A 25,086-nucleotide genomic window follows, 5' to 3' on the forward strand; every position below is an offset into this window, starting at 1 on the left:
GCGTCTGTGTGTGAGAGTGCAAGAGGGCTCGTCCCCTCCTCCCTCCCCTCCTCCTCCCGCTCCGTCTCCTCCCCCTCCTCCTCCCTCAAGCACGCCCCGTCTCCCGGGCCACCGCATAGCAACCGAACATGGCGGCTGCGCAGGCACCGCCAATCAGCGGCGCGGAGCGGCGGGGGCCGCCACACGCCGCGATCTCGCGAGAGGCGAGGCCGAGCCCCGGCCCCGCTAGCACAGGCTGGAGAGGTCGCGCTGGCCGCCGCGCGGGGACGCGCAGGTGCGAGGGAGGCGGCGTCAGGGACGGAGGGAGGGGCGCGCCGCCACGAGGGGGCGGGGCGCCGTGACTCCGCCCCGCGGCTGCGCCGCGATTGGTTGCTCGAATCCAGACCCTCCTGGACCTGCGGGCCGCGGGGGCCGAGCGGCCGGGCCTGCAGCCTGTTTGCTGGGAAGGCCGGAGTCGCGGCCCCGGCCGCCCGGCTGCAGCTGTCATAAATAGGGGATACAGGTTTTAGGCTGTTTTAATTCTTTTCCCTCCTCCGAAATAGATTGTTAAACAAAGAACTAATAATGCTCATTTATGAAGCCAGCATTTAGTGCCTCTGTGTGCCGGGAACCGTGCGCTTCCCAACGCTGAATTAATTCATGTTAATGACGCATGTGCATGGGATGTCATCCGGCAGGTGTTTATCAGGGGCACTGGAATAATGTATTGACATCACTTATTGGTGATGCCACACTGCTATTGGCTGGGTGAGCGCCCCTGAAATGACAGGAGGGTTTGTGGACCGGGATGCTTCCTTTCTGCATTCATTTTCGTCTGTGCCTTTTCCTGTTGCCTGGCACTTTCCTGCTTCTAGCTGCGGCTCCCCTCCAGAGGCGGCTTCCATACAGATGTTCTTTAAAAAAAATCGCTTTCCCTCCAAGTCGACCAAATGTCTATTTACTAGATAAGCATTGTTTTTGCAAGGTCAACTCTTGCAAATGGATGCAAACCTGTGACAATCTTTGTGGACCCTTTTCTCTCACTCGTCTTCCTTCAGATTTTCAGTTTAAGAAGACAACATGTCAGTTCTTATTTTTACTGCTTTACGTCTTTTAATTACTTTCCTTCCCAGGGCTTAGTTTCATCAGTGCTCACTCATCCTTCCCTGCTATGCTTTCCTAGCCAAGCCTAGCTCTCCATTTTTCATGCTCAGGATATTCCTTCCACTAGATTGTTCATCTCCCCCTGTCTAATACTCAGTCATTCTCTGACCACAGAGCACACCGGACTTTCATCAGAAGTAAAAAGTGATTTCTTCCTCTTTTGTCATTCATAGGTCTAGATATATACCTCCCTTTTTCTTGTCACAATATACACTTTATTATTCAGCTTATCACTGAGTGGGTTTTATCACCACATCTACACGGCAAGCTACTTGAGAGCAAGGCCCTTGTCTTACTCATCTTTGTATCTCCTATAATACCTGATGACACTACCTGGTGTCAAAAAATTTTTTTTCTTGAAAGAATGAAGTGCTTATATCTCTAATTGGTGGGACTGCAGCAAAGTACTTGAGGCAGAGCAGTCTCTTCCTCAGCTTCAAATGTGCTAAGTTGCTGTATCTGTGTGGGTGATACTGCTCTGGTCTGGATTTGTCCCTGTTGATACCCTCTAGAACCTTGTAACTAGTACCCCCAAATAATCTTCTTGCCCCCAAATAATCTTCTTATCACCAGAAATTCCCTCCAACCCACTCCTCCCACTCCCATCTGTAAAATACACTGATCTTTTATACAAATATAAATCTGACTTTTTATATAAATATAGCTGGAATCTCAATTGGAGGAGGTGGATGTGGCATCCTTTGTTTGGGGACACACTGCAGGATGAGTACTTTACATAAACAATGTAAGCCTCCTGTCTAGCTTCTACTCTTTAGGAAAACTATGAAGTCACTTTTTAAAAATTGCGATATTGGGCCTCCCCGCTGGCGCAGCGGTTGAGCGCTGGGTTGCGAAGCCCGCAGCCTCTGCAGAGCCGGTTCTATCCCCGGCTGCTCCCCGGCCACCAGAGGCGGGTCCCACATGGCGCAGACCTCTCCTGCCGCCCGCTGCTCCCCTCAGCAGTGTACTTCGGTCCTTCTACCTGCTCTGCTCCCTGCTCTGGCTCTGGTGAATTCTCTCACCCTCCCGCGCTTCTGACTGTACCCTGTGCTTGTAGAAATAAATAAGTAAATCTTATAAAATAAAAATAAAAAATAAAAATTGCGATATAAGTCACGCTTTTAAAGTGTACAATTAAGTATTTTTGGTGTGTTTATAAAGTTTATGGCCATCACCACTAATTCTAGAATGTTCTGACCTCCCTGCTAGTGCAGGGTTTAAAGACAGCACTATCAAGCTATCAGCACAAGATGGATCTCCTGCCAGCCAGGGAGCAACTCACATGGCACAGAAGACCTTTCCTGCCTCACCTGCTGCTCCACTCAGCAGTGTATTTCAGTAGATCCTCCTGTTCTGCTCCCCAATCTCTCTTGTGAATCCTCTCTCTCTCTCTCTCTCTCTCTCTCTCTCTCTCTCTCTCTCTCTCTCACACACACACACACACACACACACACTCACACACACCCTACCTCTGGCTTACACCCCAGTTCTTGTATGCATAAATAAACAAATCTTATAAAAAAAAATCCCACCCCCATTAGCAGTCACTCTCTTTTCCCTCTTCCTCATACCTCCTACCAATGATTTACTTTCTTGTGCTAGGATATTTACCTACTCTGGACATTTCATATAAATGGGATCATACATAGTTCAAATTCTCCATAAAAATGTGTAAATTCTTGCTGTTATTTAAATTACTATCTTTAGAAGATTAATATATGCCTATTGTTGATCTTTTTTAATAAAGATTTTTATTTATGTATGCATACAAGAACCTCGGTACAGGCCAGATGTGCCGGGGGTGAGAGGATTCACCAGAGGCAGAGTGGGGAGCAGAACAGGCAGACTGACTGAAATACACTGCTGAAGGGAGCAGCAGGTAAGACAGGAGAGGTCTGCCATGCCAGCTGGGATCAAACCCGCACTGCAGAGGCTGCAGACAGCTTCACAACGCTGCTCTTAACGGCCTGTGCCACCAGGGAGGCCCTATTCTCGATCTTTTGATGACCACCTTGTAGCCCAACATTGCCACTTGACTTTGTATTTGACACCAAAAACTATAACTTTAATTTTCTTGGGCTAGTGAGAAAAGAATAGAATATGTCTTGTGGAGATGACAGTGTGATAGCACAGTGCAGGTCCAGTGTTCTCATGACACACAGAAGTTTCACAGAAATCCAGGTAGAGAAGAATTTTGGGATAATTAAGTCAAATATGAACACTACCAAACAGTGAGTTCCATGCTCACATTATAAGGGAAAATTTAATTTCAGCAAAACAACATTGACTACATTATATACATAATATTAATAGAATTTTTAATTTTGCTATTTTAATTTGCAAAATTGTTTTTGTGTTATAGTGGCAAAAGAGCTGTGAGAAGGACTCTATACTTAATCTTATGTTTTGACATAATTAAGAAACATAATTTAAATAATTTAATATTTGAGAATTAAGATATTTTCCCATTCAAAAGTGGCCTCAAACATTACTAATTATTGGCAGACACTGCTTTTGACTATGATCATTTCCCCTGGTCTGCAGCCTGCCCTTGCCTTTGCTTTGGGAGAGTAAGAGCAAGGGTTGTGTCCACACTTGGAAGGTGTTGGCAGGGAAAGTCTGGCCTTTTTGCACTGTGTGGTTGACGTTAAGACCTCTCCTAACCCTGGGTAACTACAGCCAGGAGGGAATAAACATTTGTTCCAGCTTCTGCAGCCACGCCAGCTTGCCTAGTTCTTGACAGTGACCTCTGGCTGCTGCATGGCAGTAGAGAGGGAGCCTTGGGCAAGCTGATTGACCAGCCAGCTTTCTTTCTATCAGCAACTACAAATTACACTAATCAACCATGTTAGAATTACTATTATCTAACTCCTCATTATCATTTCTGAGTTTTGTAAATATAAAACTTACATCCAAAAAAGAATCACCCATATTTTCTTCTAGTACTTTCAGGTTTAGTTATTTTTTAAAAAATACTTAAAACTATGACCTTATCTGGCAATAATTCTGATGTAAAGAGATTTTAAATGGGTAGCCAGTTGTTTGGTTATCACCTTATTGAAAAACTCATTACACACACACACTCAATCTTACACATTTGTTTGCTAAATTGTTTTTATCAGATACTAAAATCTCAAAGGTTTTTGATTTGGGGATTTTTTTAGTTTAGTCCATAAGGCTGTATTTGGTTTTGTTTCTTATTTGTTATTTGTTTCTTATTGTAGTTAGGGAAAACTATCACACATTTAGTAGCCTAAAACAACACAAAATTTTTTTTTATTATACTTTTGGATATTAGAAGTTCAAAATAGATTGACAGACTGGAGGTTCTAGGAGAAAATCTTTTTCCCAGTCTTTTTTTTTAAAGATTTATTTATTTGTGCATACAAGAACTGGGGTACAGGCCAGAGGTGTGGAGGTAAGAATATCACCAGAGACAGAGCAGAGAACAGAACAGGCAAATTGACTGGAATACACTGCTGAGGGGAGCAGTGGGCGACACAGGAGAGGTCTGCTGCACCATGTGGGTAGCTCCCTGAGTGGGAATTGAACTCCTGCTACAATAGCTGCAGATTGCTTCATAACGCTAAGACTTAATCCCTTGCACCACCAGGGAGGTCCCTTTTTCCTAGTCACTTCCAGCTTCCTGACACCTAATGCATCCCTTAGTTCATGGCCCCTCCCTCCATCTTCAGACCTGGAAGTCTAGCATCTTCAAATGTCTCTCTGTCTCATCACCTTCCCTGTCTTCCCTGACACTCTTACTCCCTTTGATGAGGACCTTTGTGATTGCAATGGGCTCCCCCCCACATCAAAAAAAGAACAATTTCCCCATCTCAAGATCTTAATCACATCTGCAAAGTCCATTTTGCCCCGCAAGCTACCTTATTCAAGTAATCACACTCAAATGGGGGTCTGAGCATCTTTTTTTTTGTTTTAAAGATTTACTTATTTATTTCTACAAGCACTGGGTACAGTCAGAAGCGCGGGAGGGTGAGAGAATTCACCAGAGCCAAAGCGGGGAACAGAACAGAGAGAATGACAAAATACACTGCTGAGGGGAGCAGTGGGCGTTGCAGGAGAGGTCTGTGCGCCATGTGGGACCCTCCTCCAGAGCCGGGGATCGAACTGGCACTGCAGAGGCTGTGGGCAGCTTCTCAACCCACCGCTCAACCGCTGTGCCAGCAGAGAGGCCTGGTCTGTGCATCTTTGATGCCATTACTGTGTGCCAGCCTCTAGTGTCAAACTTATTAGTCATTGTAATTTCTCATAAGTTTTAATACCTGAGAAAGATAATTTGTCCTCAGACTAATTTTTCCGTAATAAACTTATTTTTAATTATATGAATTTAAAATATGAGCCCATATTTCAACTGGTTACTAATTAAATTACTACATCCATAGTAGTGCAGTATACTTAGTATAGGATCTATATATTATCTGAAAAAATATATATTTGTAGTTTGTATGTATTTAAGTACATTTTTAGGATGCTGATTTTCCACATTTTAAGTCACTTTACCTGTATCTAAGTCTTCTTAACTTAATATTAATGTAAATTATCCTCGTGATATTATTCATTAAAAAAAAAAAAAAACCTCTTTGCTCAGCACCAGAATAAAGGCAAGAGGTGGCACTTGCCCTCAAGGCAAGCATTTTTTATCCCAAGAGCTGTGACTTATCAGTGAGTTATGAAATCAGTTTAGTGGATTACAATTAGTATTTTGGGGAAAAGCCCCACCAAACTAGAGTAGACTAGAAAATATCAGGATGCATCACACAAACAGAACATAAGCATTGTACTATGAAACTCTAACTTTACATGTTGTGTGTTTCTGTGTATGTGGTTTGCAGTTGAAAAGGTCTTTCTTACTTTGGGTATGGGAGCACCCACAAAGTTTGAGAGCCTCTGGTTTAATGGAGAATTAATAAATATATAAACAATACAAATGAATATGAAAAGTGATTCCATAGATTCATCTATGGAAATCTATGACTGAAAACTCCATGAAGGCAGGAACCATGGTTGTCTTATATACCATTATTTCACACAACCTAACTTAATGTCTGCAATATAACCAGTTGTTATTGAATAAATGAATGAATGAGGTGGACCTAGGGTGCTAGAGAGAGCTGTATAAGTAGATTAAACAATTGGCAGGTTTTATGTCTCACTTGGTATGACTTGCATTAGGAGTAATGGACTCCAGGGACAAGGATTGGGGAGGAGAATAATCTGATAGAGAAATGAAGGCTGGGAAGCCTGAGGGGCCTTGAGTGACATCTAGTGGTTTCTTTGACTATCTGGAAGCCACCAGGATAATGAATATCCCTTTGGGTAAAGCATGAGTGGCTATGATACTTGCTTTACAAAAACAAGAGAAAAAGGATGGGCTCTATCCTTGCTTAGCGTATAAATGTTCCTTTTCTTATCTGTTAGCTTTGTCTATAGGTGCTTTAACTTGAGATTAGAAACTCTTGATTTATCCTTATGTTACTCAGCACCTGGTACAGCACTGTCAAGTGTACTTCAAGTGTGCAATAAACACCTGGTGTTGATTGGCTAACATGTTTCAGTCATTCATTCAATCTGTGGTCATTGATTGGGCACTTCCCACATTGAGGATTCTCATCCCTGGTTACACGTTAGGAACAACAAGGGAGATTTTAATGTATACAGAATCCCTTGCCCCACCCTCATCCTACTTCCGTTCTCAGTTAACTGGTCGGGGTGGAGCCCAGAATTCTCTCTGCAGATATGGCTATAAAGAAAGGTTTTTTCCAGATCCCAAGGTGATTCTACTATGTAGCAAGATTGAAGTCAGAGCTCCCATAGGAATAGCATTAGGCAAACTGGATAACCCCACCTCTAGATCAGTACTTGTCACTTAAGGCAAAGGACCAATCTTTCATGAACCAAAAGTTTTGTAAAGTGTAAGAAAAAATCAATTATTAGAAAATTAAATGAGAAGACACAGACATATAAAATACAAGCACCATTTTAAAAATTAGATTCAACGAAAGTTAAGTACTCAACTTCCTCTAAACGATTCTAGCTGCTTAATCTGGATTTCTGCATTTTACTTATTGTGCGCTGGAGACAAGCGATCTGCAGGACAGCACTTGGAGTCATACCGCTCAAAGTTATAGTCTGCATGACAGCAGGAGCAAGAAGACAGAGGAGATGCAAAATACACAAGTAGCATACAGAACACAAAGGTTGTTCTTGTTGCACTTGAAAAGGAGGCCCCCATGTTCCCTGAGGCAAAGCCCCATGGGGCCACCCAGGCCAGGGGCCCATTCCTTGGCTTTGCAGAGCCAAACTTTGATCAGAACACCCACAAGATCAGACACTTGGCACTGTCCATGTGCAAAAAATATTTTTTTTAGAATCCGGTTATAAAGCAAAGGTCACTCTTTCTTTCAAGCAAACACTCCTTTCCAGAGACCAGAAAGTTGTTTGTGATAAGGATACCCTCTTTCCAGCATGCAGGTCTTCAGGCATGAACAGATTCTTCAGGGGGCAGGAATGAAAAGCACACCCTCTCCATTGCACACCCTCTCTAGTGATGGCGACACTCATGCCCACTGGTGGGTGTGTCTTCCTTGGAAAAGTCACATTCTAGGATGCACTGGGTTCATCATCACCTCAAGCAGACAGATTCAATATGTCAGATGAATTTATCCCTTGTTCTGGTTTAAAGCCACTGCTGAGGCTATCCCAAGTCACCTTGATTGCACTTTGATGTCTGGTTTTCATTGGTAATGTATTTGTCAGCTGTTCCAAGTACATGTTTCATCCACAGGTGACTCACCCATCATAAGCCAATTACTCCTCCTCACCTTTTTATATGAATGCAGTCTTTCCCTTCTGCTTCAAAAGCCCTGCCTCCCCTTTCTTTGTCAAAATCTTACACACCATTTGGATTTCAGTGCTCAGGTTGTCTCCTCCAGGAAGCCTTCCTTGATCTTCCTTATCCTGGGCTCAACTCTCCCACAGGAAGACACATAGCCCATGATGCTACAATAATAAGCCACTTTCCTCTTTTCCCAGTTGACTTTGCTTCCTTAAATAGTGAGTCTGGCTTTCATTTACTCTTGGACCCCAGGAACCATACTTCGCAAGACTCAAAAAAAGTGGTGAAGTAAACTCATTTTCTAGTTCCATTCTCAGAACGTCACTGTTATGACTGACTGACAAGGAGCAGTAGGAGGTAGGACTAGCTTCTAATTTTATGATGACTTGGCGTTGGGGGTGGGGGTGGGGAGTTGTTTCTTGAAAGTCAAGGTGGAGAGGATATTAACTGGTAGATGATGAAGATATGTAAGAAGAGGAATATGAGGATGAAATCAGTGATTTCAGTAAAGAGTATTCCATGCTACTGAGAAAGGGCAGAATGAAGATGAGCAGAGACTGAACCTGGAAGATCAATGATAGCAATGGCGTATCTTGCCATGAGGGAGGGACATCTCTGTTTCAGCTGAGACACTGTATCAGTACTGCCTGTTACCGTCACTCCCCCGTCCTCTGATAGGTCACTCGCCACCTTCCCAGCCTCCATGGACAATAATCTTGACCATGGGGAATTTTGTGCTAAGGGGAGTCTGTTCTATGCCTGAGGTGCCAGGGGAAGAAAATTTGAAAGACTGGTGTAATAGTCTAGATGCGAAGAAATAGAAATGGGATGTGTGATCTTTATATATTTAACCAACCTAAATAACAATTCCAATTTTATATCTGAACTTCTGCTGGAGGCAAAGCAAAACTTCTAATAGAAGATAAATGGTTCTCTTAAAAGCTGGTCACTTGACTAAGTTTGTCTAATAAGTGAAGCAAATCCTTGAATTGAATTTATTTTATACTGTGACCTTCACCAAATGTTTGAAAATAACACAGTGTATTACTAGTGGTCTAATAACTCATGGAAAAAATCTACACTATTCTTATAGGCATTTGGCAAATTATATAATTTTTCCTTCCATCTCAATATCTAGTAATATATTAACTCAAAATTAAGATCACTTTTCACTCTCTTTAAGTTGAACTTTCTCAAAAATGAATTGCCCAATCTGAGAGAAATAATGTTTCTTTGACCAAAACTAGTCACTTACAAAGTCTTGTAATTGTCAATCCATTGCTGGTTTTCCATTGCTAGTTCCTAACTTCTTTAGATTGTTCTATTACCAATAGTTGCTCTGAGAATTATTTGGCCACACAATCAGAACAGTCCCCTTTCATCATGAGAGAGAGAGAGAGAGAGAGAGAGAGAGAGAGAGGGCAGGCTCAGGGCAAACCCTAATCCAGAGAAACAGATTTTTTATGCCTCACCCTTCTTTTTAATGGCAGTCTGAGTAAGGGACCAAAGAGGTCTGTGTATTTTCCTTAAATACAGGCTCGTGTCCCCTGGTGTGCAAAAAAGGCATTATAGTGAGTAGAAAATCACACTTAAATGGAATTTCAATTAGAGAAACTTGGAAGTTCTGATGAGCCATAAAGATTTAATCCAATTGGAATTTATAATCTAGAATTAATAATATAATTTAGATTTAAATTAGAATTTAAATTTACAATTAAGAGAAGGAATTTGGAAATGGACAAAACAAACAAACAAACAAACAAAAACTGCAGAACCCAAATCAGAATATTTGACAAATCAGACTTAGAATATCACTTTTCCCTCTTGGGCCTCTGGAAAAGCTTCCGTGGTAGAGCCTGTGTCTGATGTGGGAAGCAGGGTGTGAAGGAATGCTTGCAGCCATTTTCTATTTACAATGATTCATTTCTTGAGAACTGAGGAAAACTTATTCTAAAAAGCCACGTTGGAGTGGGGGAGGTGCAGACAGAAGAGCCCAGGTGGGGGAGGTAGTGGAACAAGTGTGCTCACAGGCTAGAAATAACCTAGAGCCAAGAGTTTCCAAGTTTCTAAAAATCACAGCAGTTGTACCTACTTGTAGAAGCTAACAAACATCCTTGGAGAAATGCACATTTGAATTTAAAACTCTGGGTTGAGTTGTCAAAGGGCCCTTAACACCCCCCCCCCAAGCCTTAAAAAACAAAACAAAACAACAAAAGCTAGACAGAACTGCCTAACTGCCCAAGACCAGGGGACAGATTAATTTAGCTATGATTTATCCATGCACACAAAGATTATAATTGAAGCATTAAAAAATATGTATATAAATTTTGTTGACATGAAAAAATGCTTATTATGTAATTTTAGTAGACAAAAAGTGGATATATAACTAATGCATGTAGTATGAGCTCTGCTTTAAAAAATGGAGCATAGGGAATTTTTAGGTTAATCCTTATACAGAAGCTATTATGAATCGTGATATTGTGGTGGATACATGTTACTATACATCTCCCAAAAACCCGCAGGATAAAATGCACAGAGTGAACCCTAATGTAAGTTTGGATTTTAGTTAATAATGATGTGTCAATATCAATTTCACCAACTCTAACACTTGCATCACACACATGTTTGATGTCTTTAAGAGAAAAGAGTATGTGGGAACTCCCTGGGCTTTCTGCTCAGTTTTTCTATAAACCTAAGATTACTCTAAACACAGATCTATTTAAAAAAAAAAAAAAGGATAGAAAAGAGACTGGAGGGAAATACAACAAAATGTCTGCCAAATTGATTGTGCAAATCTATAAACTAGTGACTACGTTAACTTTCAGATTATATACTCAGATCTCCTGGAATCAGATTCCATCTGTGTTTATTTCTTACACAAGTCATTTCAATTCTCTGTGCTTCAATTTCCCTGTCCATTAAAATGTGGGTTATAATATCGCTTACTTCATAAGGTTTGTTGTGAGCATTCAGTTAGTTAACCCACATATTGTGTTTAAAACAGTATTTTATCATCTTTGGAGGGGTGGAATTCTGGTGATTTTAACTGACTAATCTATATTTACTATTTTTTTCTCCAATTGTTAGGGGGAAAAGGCAGTCCCAAAGCAAATTCCATACAGGCTTTGTGGACTCCACCCCCACCCCAGGTCAAAGCCAAAGACACTGGGAACTCCAAATCCCATCACCACCAAAGGGAAGGTGGCTGGGACCTGAGGGTGGGGTTAAGCAGCCAGGTGGATACAAAAGGCAAACACGTGGGCTTTGGGGGCTCTCTCCATTTTGGGGCCCTCGGCCAGCTCGCAGCGTCCGTCTAGCTCTGAGAGTGACTTTGGGGTTTCCAGGTCGTCGGATCGGGTAGGACGCATTAAAGACTTTATTTCCCTATTTTCTCCCTGAGTTGTACATTTTCCTTATTTCTTTTTCTCTTGTAAATAAACCTTTTATTAACCCTTTTGCGTGTGTCTGTAGTAGAGTATTCATAAGTCCCTTTAAAGCGCGCGGGTGAGGACCCACAGCCAGGAACCCGTTTAATATCGGGGTTGCTCTATAACACAATGAGTATATTTTTATACTTATGGAAAAACAATAGAGGTATTTTTATGAAAAATACATGTTTATATGTTTTGCATTAGTTTTCTATTGTTGCTCAACATAAAACAATAACCAACATTCATTGTCTCACAGCTTCTGTGGGTCAGAGACCTGATGTGTTGCTGTCATCCAACACTGGAAGCTTGAGAGGAGCTGCAGGATCCATTCCCTGGATGGCCCATACTCACCCTGAGAGACTCACCACCATGGCTGCCCCCAGAGCAAGCAATCTCGGAGAGCAAGGCAGAAGCCTGCATGACCTGTTTGTCCTAGCCTGGGTAAGCACTTACCATCACTTCTTCGGTATCCCATTGGTTACACTGGGCAGCCCTATTAGATTAGGATGAAACTACACAAAGGTGTAAATACTAAAAGGGAAGGGCTGGGAACCACCAAGGAGGCTTGCTACCACATAAATGTGTATATGTGTGTGTCCATAAATGTATATGTTTGTGGCCCACATGCACACGTGTGTGTGTGTGCGTATGCGTGTTTCTGCCAGCTGAAGCATTATCCTAAAGTCCCCGGCTGCATAGTCATGCCTTGTTTATCCTGTTGCAGCAACCCCTGGCTCTAGACTTCGTTTCATTTGCCCATTGCTTGGTCTTAGCAAGCTTTCTTTCTTCTTCTTTCCCTCCCTCTTTTTCTCTTTTCCTGCCTACATTTTTTTTTCCTTCCTTCCCTCTCCCCTCCATCCTTTCTCTTTTGTCAGGAGATACTAAACTATTTACTTATTAAGTACCAGTGAATCACCTCTATCCACCCTCTGATCCTATACTCCCCTCCTGCTCCCTGCCTTCCTTTAGGGTCACCAATACCAGATCTTATACCTGACCAGTTCATCTTTCATAAGAACATTTGAGGCTTTCCTGTACAGGCCTGCCTATTTCCACATGTCCCCAAGCTTTAGTCCCTATCATATTCTATCCCCATTGCCAAATCCACCTCCCCCCTCATCTGTGCTGGCCCCTGGAGTCCAGGGGAAAGCCTAGGCTTGCCACAGGCCCCTTGTCATGCTAATCCATCAGTCCTCCTTGTCCCAGTTAATAGGCAGCTGAGTCTGATTTGGTGCCCAGCATAATAGCTGGGGAATCAGAGAAAACACACCCAGTAAAGCTCAGGAGGGACCAATTAGCTTCCTGAAAATCCAGCATAGACCAAAGAGCCTAATATCTTATTCTGAAGTTTTCATTTCAATATACCTATTAACTTTCAAAGATTAATAAAATCTCAGCTTGGATAGCTTACCACAATCATTAACAATAGACCGCTAATAACACATGCTTTGTTAGGGGCTCACAAAGAACAGCTGAGACCTGTGGCTCAGCTTCATCCCCCTTCTCAGCTCAGCAGAGAGACTCCTAGGAGATCTAATGCTCAGGCAGAGAAAAAGCAAAGTAAACAAAAGAATCCGAGAGCTGAAGACTGTCCCCCTCTGCGGTCTCTCGGCCCCATGCATCTGTCCTAGTATTTACACTCTATTGCAATTGTCAAATAACTTGTCACTTTCCACTCTAGATAGGCAGCAACTCTGATGGAGAATTCAGTTTGTGTAGTCTTGATATGCAGACGTGCTTAGTGTAGAGTTATAGTTCTGGAAAGATACTCCCTGATCTGCTGTTGTTGGGGGTTTTTGGGGAGGAGGGGTGCAGTAACATGTATGATTATTACTTAGTGAGAGAGGAAAGAGTGCATTGATGCTGCTTTAAAAAGTTTGAAACCGCTGATGGAAATGTTCTTTCATGTTTCTTCTAGATTTACCTCTTAGAGTATAAAAGAAGGAGACAGGGTAGCAGAGAAAGTTAAATGTCATAAGCTTGTGATAGCGCTCGTAGAATAGTAAGAAAGTAGGCCTTCAGTAGGGTGAATCTAAACCTGAAGGGAGCTGTAAAAGGGATGCATTTTTTTTTTAGTTTCAGATGTATTTAATAATGATTTGATGTGTGCACACCTTGCAAAATGATCATCATTATAAGTCACTTTAACGACTTTCATTTGTGCAACATAGACTATTTATTTATTAGAGACCCCATGCCATACATTTGCATGTCATTTACTTACTTTGTAGCTGGAAGTTTGTACGTCTTGATCCAAAAGGGATGCATCCAAAATCCAACATAAAAGTAACTTATACCAGGAGAGGTATATTTCCTTCTCCTGTGAAAGATTGAAGGGAGGCTGGCGCTGCTGGGATGACATGGTGGCCCTGCTTGGCGAGGTCCTGGGGCACCCAGGTTCTTTCTAGCTCCCTGCTCCCTAGGATGTGGTTCTCATCTTCATGGTCTAAATTGGTGGCTAGAGCTTCAGCACATCCACACTCCAGGCAGTCACTGGAGGAAGGGACTAAGAAAAAGTGGCAAAGTCAGGTGCCTGCAATTTGAAGGAAGGTTTCCTGGAACTAGGCCACCTCACTTTATCATGGGCTGGTGCTTGGTCTTGTGGTCGCACCTCGGTGCAAGAGAGCCTAGGAAAGGGGTGGGGGTGTGTGTCTTTATTCCACGGCTGCCATGTTCTCACTTAAAATGTGGGCTTCTTTTTTTTTTAAGATTTATTTATTTATGCATACAAGAACTGGGGTGTAAGCCGGACGTGCGGGAAGTGAGAGGATTCACCAGAGACAGAGTGGGGAACAGAACAGGCAGACTGACTGAAACACACTGCTGAGGGGAGCAGCGGGCCGGCGAGACAGGAAAGGTCTGCGGCGCCATGTGGGTGGCTCCCTGACCAGCTGCCGGGATGGAACTTGTGCTGCAATGCCTGGTGATAGCTTGATAGCACTGTCTTTAACCTCTGTGCCACCAGGGAGGCCCAAAATGTGGGCTTCTTTACTTCTAATACTGCGGGAGACGGGAGCATGGGAACTGGGAGATAAGCAGCAGCACCGCCACAGTGCAGAAAAGAGGCTTACCTGTAATCAAGGCCTAGGGCTGCTCCCTCTGCACTACTTCTCTTACTCAATCTCAAGTGTAATATTTGTACTGTGTGTTACAACTTACAAAAAGCTTTCACATACATGATCCATTTTTAACTTACTGCATTTCGATTATACTAGCATTAATACAATAGAAGTTCTTGTTTGAAAAAAAAATCTTACCTATAAGGCAAAAATCTCTCTGATGACAACTCCCAAGTTTAGACTGCCCCCATCTCCCAAGAGCTGATTACTGTCATCAGTTTGGCTTGCATTCTGCAAGTCTCTTTCTATTAGGGAAGCCCTGAAGACCTACCACTACTAGCCTTGGGAAAATGCCTGCAGACTCCATGGAAGGGGCTTTACATTGCATGCCCTGCATTCCATGTTAGTTACTTAAACTGTCAGACAGCACCACCCATACCTACTCCTTACTGCCTTCTCTTAACCTTCCTGGTCTTCAGAGAATCTCCAAGTGGACCTCCCAGCTCAGTACTGTGCACCTTTGCTCTTGCTGAACCAGGCTTTTATCTTGGTTTTTATTTCTCCTTCTTAGATCAGGTCATTGATCAGGCAGCTGTCAGGATAGCACATCCCCCTCAGCCTCATCTTTACCTGTGCTCTGAGCCTCCTTTTCTGAGAACTCCTCCCTTTGCCTCCTACCACCTGGGCAGGCTTCCTCAGGATGGATAGTGCAGTGGTTATTGAGTGCACACCATAGGCCAAGCACTGCTCTCTGCTCTTCAAACATCTTAACTCCTTTGCTCTTTTCAATTGTACAACTAATAAGCACAGCTTTACCAACTATGCCAGTCTTGGTCCTCTCTGGGAAACACTGGTTCTGTGGAAGGAAGTTAGGCCTTAGAGTGGCAAGCTTATGGGTTGTGTGTTCTTAGGCAAATTACCCAACCTTTAAAACAGATTGTTGACACCTATGAAGTTGTATTAAACATTAAAAGAGGTAATATACACAAGGTACTTAACTCAGTGCCTGGCACATAGTGTTAGCAATTAATGGTAGTATTCCTTTATGCAAATGGAAAGTAATTTGGTCGTATCTGACAGGGAAGTAAATCATTTAAGGCCCACCCAATGCTCATCCAAGCAATTGCACATGGCCTGGGGTGGGGCACTACCCCTCCAGGACTCTCCCTTCAACTATCAGTTTTACATGCTATGGCAATTGATCTTTGCCCTAAGCTCTAATTTATTTTATTTTTATTTGATTTCATTTTAATGATTTAAGATATTCCTGACTTAACTATATCATGGCAGTAAATTGGGAATTTTTCTAAGTTTGTTTTTTGTTTCTGTTTTAGCTTGCAACATTTGTAATTATCATATGTGTCAGAATCTTGACAAATATGAATGTTTTATATGTTTAGGTAATGAGGAAGAGAAGGAAGGATTTTACAGAATCACAGATCTAGTCTTTTTTTGGTTTTAAAGATTTATTTATTTATGCATACAAGAACTAGGGTACAGGCCAGAGATGCGGGGGGTGAGAGGATTCACCAGAGACAGAGTGGGGAACAGAATAGGCAGATTGACCAAAGTACACTGCTGAGGGGAGCAGCGGGCGAGACAGGAGAGGTCTGCCTCACCATGTGGGTAGTTCCCTGGCCAGCCAGGGATAGAATTCATGCTGCAGAAAAGGGGTGGGTGTTGCAGCACACTTACAGGGGACAGATATGAGCATCCGCCCCTACAAGCATTGCTTCATAGTGCAGTGCTTAACCCCTTGCGCCACCAGGGAGGCTCACAGATCTAGTCTTAATGGGACAAGAGTAGGAGAAATATCAACCAGGAGAGGAGAGAATTAGAACTGCATTTTCATTTGGTTTATAGGAAAGAGGGAGTGTGTGTCATTATAATGTGTGGTATAAGGCGTGTCTTCTTTTTTAAAAAAAAAAAAGAATCTACAGATCCCAGAATCTACAGATTTAAGTGAGTATAGTTCTTCAAGTTAGTCATTTGGGAAGTTCTCTGTTTTTTCCAAAAATTTGACTATATCTCAAATGCTGCTATTCCCCAACTAATTTCATCTCTACCATCCAGATGCCTGTATGGCCGGATGCTGATATCTGTCCCCTGTAAGTGTGCTGCCACACCAACCCCTTATCAGAGCAAGTTCTGGTTGAAGCAAGGGGTAAACTAGGACCTCTAGCTCCACCAGTTATATTACTGAGCATTTGGCTTACCCTAGTGCCTTGTCTGTGCCTGGGATCATTCTAGGATCTGGGTTTGCTGAGCTGAACATAACTGTCCCTATCTAAACAGTCTTTGTAGGGCCACCATGGTGGCCTAGAGCTTAAGTCTCAGCCCAATCATGTATCTGGTCTGAGTTTTTTATTTTTTAAGATTTATTTATTTATACACACAAGAACTGGGGTACAGGCCAGAGGTGTGAGGGGTGAGAGGATTCACCAGAGACAGAGTGGGGAGCAGAACAGGCAGACTCACTGAAATGCACTGTTGAGGGGAGCAGCGGGCAAGTCAGGAGAGGTCTGCTGCACCATGTAGGTAGCTCCCTGGCCGGGGATCGAACTCATACTGCAGTGGCTGCAGATAGCTTCCTAGGTTGCATCTTAACCCCTTGCACCACGAGGGAGGTATATGGCCTGAGTTTAATCCCCAGCCAGGGAGCTAACCCATATGGTGCAGCAGACCTCTCCTGTCTTACCCCCTGTTCCCCTTAGCAGTGCATTTCAGTAAATCTACCTGCTCTGCTCCCTACTCTCTCTGGTGAATCCTTTCATGCCCCGCACCTTTGACCTATACCCCAGTTCTTCTATGCAAAATAAATAAATGTTTAAAAAATAATAATTTTTTAAAAAAATGGAGAATGTGTCTAGAAACCTGTACACCTGTTCTCTTTATTTTTACAAGAGGTAAAATTTCCATGTGTTGGGCCTCCCCGGTGGCGCAGAGGTTGAGGTTGCGAAGCTGTCCGCAGCCTCTGCAGCGCCAGTTCGATCCCAGCAGCCTCTGCAGCGCCAGTTCGATCCCCGGCCGCAGGCGAGAGTCCCACATGGCGCGCAGACCTCTCCTGCCGACCGCTGCTCCCCTTAGCAGTGCACTTCCTCAGTTTGCCTGTTCTGTTCTCCGCTCTGGCTCTGGTGAATTCTTTCACCCTCCCACGCATCTGACTGTACCCAGTGCTTGTATAAATAAATAAATGAATCTTTAAAAAAAAAAAATTTCCATGTGTTCATGGAGCGGAGATCAGGTGGTGGAGGGACCACACACCACTTCCTCTGTCACACTTAGGGCACCACTGGTGGTAGAAAGACTGGCTAAAATCAAACTCAAGGAAAACTAGATAATCACTGGGAGTGTAGAGCACACATTACTGCAGTTAAAGTCAAACTTACCCAAAATTATCGCCACCAGGAACCCCGTTTTAAAGTTCCTACAAAATGAAGGCAATATGAAATTAAATTTTGAAAAGAACACAAAATGTCCCTGAAGCAATTTCCAAACTCCTTTATTTATAGAATGGTAGGTTTAATTTTGCTCTGAATTATTTTGATATTAATGACTCAAACCAACCAGTTACTGGATCAATTCAGTGGACAAAAGTCACTTTCAAATGACTCAAAACTTTTTTAGTATGTGGTTAAGGCCATTCTATTGGCTTTATATGAATATTCTAGAAATTGTCCTTAGATTTTTTTGGGGGGTCCCCAAATAATTTATTCTAGCACATTTATTAGGAACTCTAAACTAAATGGATTGATTTAACTGGCCTCCAGTCTTGAAGAGGTTGCAGGGCATAGTGGTTAAGACTCTGGTGGTGCTTCCCTGACTGGATTCAAATCCTCTGTCTTACGCTGACAACCTGTGTGATATTTGGGCAAGCTATTTGTTATGGACTGATTTGTGTCTCCTCCACATTCAATTGTCCTAACCTACAGTATTTTAGAATGTTACTGCACTTGGAGATGGAGGGACTTTCAAAAATTACTATGTTTAAAAAAAGATCATTAGGGTAATCCTCATCCTATATGTTTTTTTTTTGTTTTTTTTTTGTTTTTTTTATTTATTTATTTGTTTGTTTGTTTGTTTTGTTTATACATGCACTGAGTACAGTCAGAAGCGCGGGAGGGTGAGAGAATTCACCAGAGCCAGAGCAGGGAGCAGAGCAGGCAGAAGGACGGAAGTACACTGCTGAGGGGAGCAGCGGGCGGCAGGAGAGGTCTGCGCGCCATGTGGGACCCTCCTCTGGTGGCCGGGGAGCAGCAGGGGATCGAACCGGCACTGCAGAGGTCGCGGGCAGCTTCGCAACCCAGCGCTCAACCGCTGCGCCACCGGGGAGGCCCCTCATCCTATATGTTTGATGTCCTTATAAGAAGATGAAATTTGGGCCTAGATGTCCACCTAGAGAGGACTGAAAGGGCCAGGTTAACACGTAGTGAGACGACAGCTATCTACAAGGCCAGGAGAAAGGTCTCAGGAGAAACCAACTTAGCCAACACTTTGATCTTGAACTTCTAGCCTCCAGAACTGTGAGAAAATAAATTTCTCTTGTTTAAGTCACCCAGTCTGCGGTACTTTGTTGCGACAGCCCTAGCAAACTAGTATACTACTCAAACTCTCTGTGCTTGTTTCTCTGTCCATAAAATGGGAAAAATGCTTACCTCAAAGGATTGCTATGAAGATCAAAGGAACTCACCAACATAAAGCACCGTGAGCCTTCCTGGCACAGAGTCTGACACCCCCTCCATGAGCACGTGCTGTCACTGATTAGACACTGACCTATGTTATGCCTGTTCTACACATACTGAATCTATACCTCCCAACTCCCCTCTCAGCAACTCAAATTTAGAGATTTCAGAAGCCTAGTCATGTGACTTTTCATCATGAATATTGACCTCCCACAATGAAGCTGTAAAAACTCAAAAGTGCTCTGCACAAATGCAAGCAACTTGGGACATTAAAGGCACCACAGTGTGGTGTGAACACCCAACATGGGGAGCACACATACCAGAAAGGGGACAGGACAAGAATGAGGATGGAGAGGCGGGCTGTCTTTGCATTTGTGTGAACACATGACCTTGGTGTTGATATAGAGAAGAGCTCTAGAAGGCTTTTAAAGAGGGGAGAGGATGTTATTATCTGCATATTTTACAAAGACAACTGTGGGAGAGAAGGCAAGCATAACAGTGTGGGGACAAGTTTTAAACCCTTAAGTAACCCAGGTTATATGTGTTTGAGCCAAGGTGAAAATTGTGAATATAAAAGAGAGCGGAGCTACTAGGGATATTAAATAAGAAGAAAGATGACTCAGCCATTTATTACATGACCCAGGTTGGATCCAGATTTCTGGTTTGGCCATGTGGCCAATGGGCAGTAGTGCTGGTCACCAGATCAACACAAGATAAAAGGAAATTGATTTGAAAGAGGTAATGATGAGACTAATTGAGGAAAAACCTGAGATAACTATGAGATTCTAGGTAGACCTATCCACAAGTCAATTAAAACAGCCAGGTGTGGAGCTCAGGCTTCCACATCTTCTAATATGTTATAATATATTATCTCAGTTCACTGAGATTTGGCAACATAGCACAGGTCAGGAGTCAGTGTCTGGAGAGAGAGATGAGAAGTAAAGGAAAGACTCTTAGGGGGTGAACCCCAACATTCTGGAATAGGCTCCTGTAGTGGACTAGTCAGGGTGAGGAGAGATTTGGATCCTAAACTCCCAGAAAGGGGAGCCCATCCACAGTGCAGAAGGGTGTCAGGGCCATGTGCATGGAGCTGAGTACGCTGTGGGTGGAGCTGAGTGAGCTGTAAGGAAGTGCCAGGGATTGGGATTTTCATTCGTGACCTTTGCCAGTTTCCAGGAAGGGGGGGGGGTGGTGAAAGGTAGATGACAGTGAGTTGGAGAGAGGGTGGGAAGTGGAGACAGGGTAAAGACAAGTCACAGGGAGCTTAGTTGATTAAAGAAGTAAGAGAAATAGAGGGGGACAAGGTGGAGGGGAGGCTTTGGCCTGAACACATACCACATTATGTCATGGGAGTCAAGTCTCTGAGAGAGTCAATTAATCTTTTTGTTCAAATCACAGTTTTAAAAACCCTACACCAAGGGGACCATTTGGCAAACAAGTAGTGCATGCTTTGCTAGCTCCCCTGAGACTGGGGTGTCGTGAAGGGTTGTGACGGCTCCGTCCGTTGCCTACTCAACAACTGACCCTCTTGCTAAAGGAACCTAATTTTACTGCACAGCAATTCACCCAACTCTGTAGCATATTTGTGACTGCTTTAAGACAATGACTACAGTGCTGCTTCCCCTTTGCCAGGACCTAATCTGAGGTGTGTGACCCAGTCCTAGCCAATGGGATGTTGAGGAAATTTGCTGAGGGTTTCTGAAAAAGGTCCCCCACCTCCACTCCCACAAAAGGAGAGGAAAGTGAGGAGAAAGTCCTTTTCCCCATTCCTTCCATTCCATGTAGGGTATAACTATAAGGAAGTCCATCAAAGCTCTGAGTTTCTTCCAACAATGGTTTTTAAGATGTGTTTTGAGAAAAGTAGATTTTAAGTTATTATGAAAAAACAAGTTTTTACCTGTTGCTGATTTACAGATTTCCTAAACAGACTTTTCAGTTAGCTTATCAGACAATCTAACACTGCCCACGAGCAAATTATTTAATTTGTGAGAGCCTCAGTTTGCCCATTGGCATCTGGGAGGTGAGACTAGCTATTAAGTGATCCTTTTGCAAGAACTAAGATAGCCTGTGTGAGGAGCAGAGCAGGTAAGTGATTATGTCCGGCTCCTATTTTCATGTGGGTTCTTTATACACCCACTCACCCTCCTGACTCCTACACCCTCATTAAGAAACTAGGAATGGCCACATCCTTAGGTTAGTTACTGATACCAGTTCCTTCTTTAGAGTGCTTGGGAGAATCACACCTTTCACAACTCCAGGTCCATGATCTGGACCCCTGACTGTCAGCTCCATGATCGCTTCCTTCCAGCTCACCCAAAACTAGCTGACTTGGGCATGGCCCCTTGTGACCTACCCGAACTGATTGCCTTTCCATGACCGTTCTAGACAGTGCCCAGATCTTGTACCCCTTCCTGTGCAAGGCCTGTGGCTTCATTTCCCCAGCCCTTATTGCTGGTTGCCCACTGCCCAATCAGCCAAATTTCCTGGGCCTGTGAGTTACAGCAGATGCCAGGGAGCCAGTCCTACTTCCTAATCAAAATAAAGACACAAAGTAAATCCTGTGGCCAGAAGGTAACATCAAATGAAACCTGAACTACTTTGATATTCCTGGGCAGAAGAAGACAGGCATTTCTTTCTTTCACTATCTTTTACTCTCAGCTTACAGGGATGGACAATGTGGAGAATGTATACTTTGGGCTAAAATGATGAAAATTCCAGCTTCAGCACTTAATAGAAATTTTTATTTGAGCAACTCATTTACAACCTTTTAAATTATAGTAATAGTAATAATGGTCCCTAATTTTTACTGGTTGCTCATTTCTTTCTATTACTTTTAATATGTTACAATGTATTATCTCAGCTCTCTATGAGCAAGATTTCATTATTCTCACCATTTTATGGGTGAGGACACTGAGACATAGAAAGTTAAGTACCTGCTGTAAGTCACAGCTGGTGAATGGAGGAACTCGATCTACTTGATTCTGGAGTCCAGACTCTGACACTCAACTTCCTTACCTGTGAAATGTGCACAGTAATAACAACCTCAAAGAACTGATGAAAAGAAGGGACTTAACATCTTTAATTTCCCTAGTAGATGCTCAGCACTGCTAGTTCCCTCCTGTCATTTTACCTTCTAAAGGAATCCCTGTAGACCATTAAGACAGTGGGCTCTCAGATGTGTCGCCATGGCAGACATTCCCAGAGCTGAAGTAATTTGCAATGAGGAATGCCATGGTTGCTTTTGGGGGTCCTTCCTCAGTGCTTTTGAAAGAGTTCTTACAGATGTTGGTCCCTTTTCTACTCAGTGCATTGGACATTCAGAAACACAGTAGGAGGTGTTTACATCCCGGCACTGCTGACACCAAATGTGTGGGTTACTTTCCCCCACCACTTATTTACTTTCCACCTTTCTAGAGACTGACTGGGTGGCCTACTGGTGAACTCAATTCTGACATTCATTGCCTGGATACAGTGTCAGACCCCACAGGTTAAGGACTAAGTTCCACAAGTTGGCCCTCGCTTCAGAGGTCAAATACGTGTCACCAGTCTTTCAGAGTTCTGACTGACTGGCTGTAAGTAGGGGGTTCCCTTGACCCCATCCTCTGTGCAGTAATTTCCTAGATTGCCCAACAGGACCCAGGAACAACAGTTTTCTATTATTAGTTTAATATGAAGGTTACAATTCAACAAGAACCAAAGGGAAGAGATGCATGGAGTGAGGAATGGGGGGAACATGGACTCCTATCCCTTCCCTGGGCTTACCTCCCTCCTGGCTCATCTGAACTGCATGGTTTAGGGGCTTTTGTGGAGGTTTCATCACATAGGCACAGCTGACCAAACCATCAACCATAAATGCTTAATTCCATCTCCAGAACTTTCCCTTCTCCAGAGCTCCAAGGGTGGGGCTAAGAGTTCCAACTTTCTAATTTCATGGGCTTTTGGATACCCATCCTGAAGCTACCTGAAAGCCAGTCAGCTAAGAGTCTTCTCATTAGTACCCCAAAGGCACTCTCATCACTCAGGAGAATCCAAGGGTTTTAGAGGCTCTTGTGTCAGAACCAGGATCAAAGCCCAAATACATAGTGCTTATTATATCACAACATCACACACCAGCACTGCTATTGAGCATGGTGTCTGCCAGAAACACATTTATGCTTAGAGGACAACCAATATTACCAGGGGCAGGATACAGGCTGGTTAGTCAGGTTTATGGTGAAGAGGAGAATTTAGATACCAATCTTGTGTGAAGTCCTCAGAGTTGACTCAAGCCTATAATTTAGAACCACATACAAAATTACTTTTTTGAGAAGACTCAAAATTACTGAATTGAAACTTCTTTCTTTCCAAAATGTGAGAGAAAAGCACTCCCAGATCTGCCCACACTCTGATTGGTCCCACCTTCCCTTACAATCCTTTGGAAGTTTGTGTTCCCCCCTTTTCCCCTCACCTGTGGCTTTCCTGGCGCTGGTCAGAAGAGCATAATGTGGTGCAGGGTTTTTGCCTTTCTCATCTGGTCCATGTAAATGGTCTGCAGGTTTATATCATTCCAGATGTTTTTCCCTAACCCTCTTTCATAAGAATCCCAGAATTATTTTTAAACATGATTTGGGGACTTCCAAATAAAGCAAATATCCTAACTGACTGTGGGTTCTCAATATAAGTGTCTGCTTGGTGGTAGGAGGAACAGAAGGTGGAGACTAACCGGGCTGGCACTGGGGCTTACCCTGTGGGTTGGTTTGTCTATCCTTTCTCCCTTTTCTACTTCTTGGGCAATTGCTATGGACTGAATGTTTATGTCCCCTCCCCTCATTAATATGCTGAAGCCCCAATCCCTCAATGGGACTGTATTTAGTGATGGAGCCTCTCAGGAGGTAATTTTTTTTTTTTGGTGGGACCCTCGCCGGCGGCCCGGAACAAACCGGTGCTGCAGAGGCTGCCCGCAGCCTCCCAGCCCAGCGCTCAACAGCTGCACCACCAGGGGAGGCCCTCAGGAGGTAATTTTGACAAAATGAAGTCATTAAGAGTGCGGCCCTGAGCCCATAGAATTTGTGGCCTTATAAGAGGAGAGAGCAGAGAGCTTGCTCTCTCCATGAATACTCAGAGGAAAGGCCTGAGGACAAAGTGGTCACCTACAGCCTAGGAAGAACACTCTCACCAGAAATTGAATCCTGCTAGATCTTGATGTGGGATTTCCAGACTCCAGAACTGTGTGAACATAAAGTTCTGTTGTTTAAGCCACGAAGTCTGTGATATTTTGTTATGGCAGCCCTCACTGACTAATACATGCATGAATCCCAGTGCCCATTGGCCGCCCCAGGATGCCCTACTTGAGCAACTCACTTCTGTCCCATGAAACACACCACATAGGTCTTCTGTTGAATTTTGCCAGCATCTTTCCCCCGCAGGAGCTAACCTGACAGAGTGATTCATATTAAGATAACACCAGAACACGCCACGTCTCCCAGTTGACACATCATTACCAGGGACCCTTAATGCTGTAACCCAGTGGTTCTCAACACTGGCTGTACAGTGATTCCTGGCCAACAACTGACTAAAAACAGATTTCTAAGTCCCACCCACCATAGATCTGGGAGTATTGACCAAGAAACAGGGCTTTTAAATAATTCGTTTCTTTCTTTTTTATTTATACAAGAACTGGGATACAGGCCAAAGGCACGGGAGGGTGAGAGGATTCTCCAGAGACAGAGCGGGAAACAGAACAGGCAGACTGACGAAATACACTGCTGCGGGGAGCAGAAGGTGAGACAGGAGAGGTCTGTTGCGCCATGTGGGTATCTCCCTGGCTGGCTGGGGATTATCAGCATAATACCTGTTCGTAGTTTGTCATTAATATAAATAGTAGAGAGATTTTTCAAGTGAAAAGTAAAAAATACCTCTCCCCACCCTTCTCAAAC

This window comes from Talpa occidentalis, unplaced genomic scaffold (genome assembly GCF_014898055.3).
Source record: "Talpa occidentalis isolate TD23 unplaced genomic scaffold, MPIMG_talOcc4v2.1 talOcc4.3, whole genome shotgun sequence".
NCBI classification, from domain to species: domain Eukaryota; kingdom Metazoa; phylum Chordata; class Mammalia; order Eulipotyphla; family Talpidae; genus Talpa; species Talpa occidentalis.